The 4,244-nt window shown below is 38.7% G+C and overlaps 1 non-coding gene across 1 annotated transcript; it reads right to left on the bottom strand.

The window, feature by feature from the left end:
- Positions 1 to 2,985: 2,985 nt before the first annotated feature.
- TRNAI-UAU (transfer RNA isoleucine (anticodon UAU)) lies at positions 2,986 to 3,059 on the bottom strand. The gene has a single exon. It is a non-coding gene; the product is annotated as a tRNA-Ile (tRNA).
- Positions 3,060 to 4,244: the final 1,185 nt, after the last annotated feature.

The following is a 4,244-nucleotide window of genomic DNA, read 5'->3' as shown; positions in this document are numbered from 1 at the left end:
GTAAACGAGGGTGACTCGGTGATGTCTATCATACCGAGTACCTCCTTCGGGGCACTGCCCGCATCCCGAGAAACCTTGACCTCGGTCTCCTCATCGACCCCCCTGGCTTGAGGCATATCTGCCTTACGAATCTCTGGTTCGAAGGCCCCCTGCTTTTCAAGTTGCGACGGCTCGCGGGCCACTAGAGCAAAAGGTTCTTCTTCTTCAGATTCTTCCCTCAGCCGATAGAGAAAATCCGAAGTTGGTGCTCGGGCGCTAGTGTTTTATCTTTGACTTGCTCACCAGCCTTCTCCTTGTTTTCTATTTCTCCGAGCTAGGGGAACTCGGAGCCCTCTTCCTCTTTTTCTCTTCGGCATGTTTCGGAGCTGGGGACTCGGCAGGAATGTCCTCTCCACCGACTGGAGGCCTCAGTTCGACATCCTTGGATAAACCTGCAAAAAAGAAGTAAAGGGAATAAAGACTTAATGTAGAAATGAGAATCTTAATACTACCTACTCCTTGAGACGAGGGACAACATTTGGGACCCGAGCGACAGCTGCACCACCACAAAGCACCGATAAGGAAAAGAAAAGTATGAAATCGACATTCAAAGGTAAATTATACTTACGTGATGTATTCCACTTCTCGGGGAAGGGCGTGCACTCAGCTGGGATCAAGTCCGAAATCCTCACTCGGACAAAGTGGCCTTGCCAGCCCCGATCCCAGTCCTCATCAATACTTGAGAACATGGCTTTACTGTCCTGACGCACGAGCTTTATCAGTCCCCCCGGGAAGATTCAAGGACTGTATAAGCGAAGAAGATGGTCGATGGTGAAAGAGAACCCATCAATTTTGTTCACAAAGAACCGAAGGAGGATTACAATCCTCCACAGTGAAGGATGAATCTGACCGAGGCATAACTCGTATCTCTTACATAAATCTATAATCATCGGGTCTACCGGACCTAGTGTAAAGGGATAAGTGTAAACACTTAATTATCCCTCGACATAGGTGGTAATGGCCTCATCGGGATCGGGGATCACTATGTCTTTATCGGCCCAGTTGCAATCTTTTTGGACCGTAGGTAGGACCTCTTCGGTGATCGAGTAGATGTATCTCGAGACCTCCTCACACCGGCCATGTATTGAGGAAGGCTTTTCGACCTTGAAATTGACGTTGACCGAGCATCCCTCGGGGATGAACATTTTGAAAGGGGGTTCGGGTACTAGTTCATTGACAGCCGTGCGCAGAGCGGTCTCCTCGGCTTCAATATTCGGTCGCGAAGAAGAAGGAGTTTCTTTTTGGGGAACGATTTTGGAAGTTTTTGTCATTTCTTTAGAGAATGAAAATGGAGGAAAACTTAAGAAAGGAAAAAAAGGAAGGAAGTTGAAAGATTACACTTTTTGGCTTGAGAATGAAGATGGGTAAAAATTATTGCAAAGAACCTCGAATAACCGGGGTAAAAGTGCTAAAAAGTATTGAAATCTTAAATGTACGAGGGTAGAAGGTTTAGATGTAAAGTTAAAATGAACAAAGGAAGGGGTATTTATAGTAGTTCAGCGGCGTTTCGCATCTAGGGGCGGCCGACCGGCGGCTGACATGCATTTAATACCATTATGACTTGACTGACGAGACGATTCAGTTGTTTTGTCGTTTCTGTCACAATGTATCGAAGCAAGAATCGGAAGCTCATGTCGTTTCTCGTCGTTTACTCTCCAAAAAATGAGGGGACTATCTGTATACGGGTGAAATCGAGCTCATGGTGCATCCTAACCTCTGACAAAATAAGGCAGGCTCGAGACATGGCAACAAGGAGCCGAAATTGAGCCAAAGTCCCACCGGGCCAGAACTCGGGGGCATAACGCCTGCCTTCAAGAATATCGAGGCCATGGTCCCGGAATCGGTCTTAGCCTCGATCGACTTCGAATGACATTGTCGGACAATCCAGCATAGCCAACAAAAGGCCGAAATATTCGTAACCGGCCAAATATTACGGCGGGGATCTCGGCACGTATCGGTGAGGTTCCCACAATCCGTTAATCAGAAGATTGTTTTACCTTTTATAGAGTTGTACCTAAAATAGGACTCCCCTACTATATAAAGGGAGTCTAATAATTCATGAAACACATTGTAACACGCACTCAAAAATAATATATTATTATTTTCTTTGTCTTCAGCTCTAGTTCTTTTTCGTCTATACCGGTCTTGGTGAGCTCGGTTTGAGGGTGGCTATTTCACTAAGGCTGAAACTATCCAATTCGTGTTGTTTGAATTTATTTTGTCTTTGTTCATTCAATAGCAACTTACTTTATCGCTTTGTATCAAGTTAATCCGCGTATTCTTAAAATCACTTACAAATTTAAAATATTATCCGATTTTGAGGGTAAACGCTTATATTTACTTAGATCATTAATTGGCTGATCTTTTTTTCGAATGATTGATTAATCTTTCTCTCATCTTCCAGCTACATTAAGTATACACTTTTTTCCTTTTTGTTTTATCATCTTGAAAGAAAGAAAGAAAGAAGAGAGATGGAGTGGAGGACTTTTTGTTTAATCATAATAACGCAATATTTACCCTAAAACGTTCTTTCTTTGATTCTATTATGGGGAAAGGGTATGCAAGTCAATAAAACTTGCAGGCCCTGTATTGATTATGTTCATATGAATCAACTTTATGACTACTTAGATTAAGAAATTTAAATTAACGCAATGACATAACCATACAATATATATATATATATAGCCTATTAAATTCGTTTGTGTGCATTACCTTGTACTATATATAGTTTTCCTAGTTTACACAAGCTAATTGTCATCTGCAAATGGACAAAGATGCGGAAGCAAAAATATCAATGTTCTAGTGCTCATCCTATGATTATTGGTTAAATTATATATATTATTTATCTGAAAGCCAATAGTCTTTTGACCTTTTTTTGACTCATAGGATGAAAGCCAATAGTATTTTGACCAAGAAACTTAAAAAGAAATCGCACAGATGAGACGTTGGTCCCGGCGGGGCTCGAACCCGCGACCTTCGGCTCATAAGACCAACGCTCTAACCAACTGAGCTACGGGACCATTTATTTACTTCTGTATCAGGGTATTATTTGACAAGGCAGAGCAGTAATATGACTTGACACAAGTTAAGCAAGTATTTGTAACTTAGAGATTAGCCATGCAAGGATTTTAGTACGGAGAATGTTTTTTGTTGAATGTATAGTTGAATAAATTACATATTAGTATGCATTGTGTAATTTAAGTAAATGTTTACTTTAAAACAATATGGGAGGTTTTCTAATATTGTGAGGGTTAATTAGTTTTTCCATTTTAGTGTTCTAAGTCCATGTATTACTAATACACATATTTTTATTTTACATATATTCCGCATAAAAATAATATATAAATTCTTGCACAAATTATGCTAGTATTATTTATTAGAAAAACAAAAAGAGCAACAAACATGGTATACATTAATGATGTTTTTTCCGTGGGGATTGATTCTCCAAAAACTCCAACCAAAATCTAGTTGTACTTCAAATTAGGTCCATGTAGTCAAGTTAAACAGTTAATCATGATTTGGTCATATTTCTTGAATTAATTTAAGATTTAGCCCAAATTGTATGCGATGTTGATCCGATAAAATTGAAATGTCTACACTCTTATGTTAAAATAAATGTTAGTTTCTTACGTAAATCTTACTCTGAAAATGATCGTTGCTTTTATGCTTTTGTTGATATAATTATCCGTGCATGCATGCATGTTACATGAATTTATATTGCAGGTTATACACACGTTTGTGATATAAACAATTGAACTTATATCACAAAATTAGAAGATGGAGAGAATTGGAGGATAAGCATGGACGTATTCCTCATACAGTATATATATATATATATATATATACACACACACGTTTGTGATATAAAACAATTGAACTTATATCACAAAATTAGAAGATAGAGAGAATTGGAGGATAAGCATGGACGTATTCCTCACACAGTATGTGTGTATATATATATATATATATATATATATATATATATATATATATATATATATATATTAAAAGCATGAACCCCTAAACTTAAAAGTTAAATTATATATTTGTCCTTCTAAATAATTTTAATATTTTTGTCACGACCCGATGCAACGATCCGGCTGGTCGTTTTGAGAGTAATAGCCCTGATCCCCTATTTACTGCTTCTCCCATATCTATTTATGCTATTGTGACTTGCCGGGAGGTTTCGTTCTGGTTTTTGGAGT

The sequence above is a fragment of the Nicotiana tomentosiformis genome, chromosome 7, assembly GCF_000390325.3.
Source record: "Nicotiana tomentosiformis chromosome 7, ASM39032v3, whole genome shotgun sequence".
NCBI classification, from domain to species: Eukaryota; Viridiplantae; Streptophyta; class Magnoliopsida; order Solanales; family Solanaceae; genus Nicotiana; species Nicotiana tomentosiformis.
This window is presented reverse-complemented; position numbering and strand designations above follow the sequence as displayed.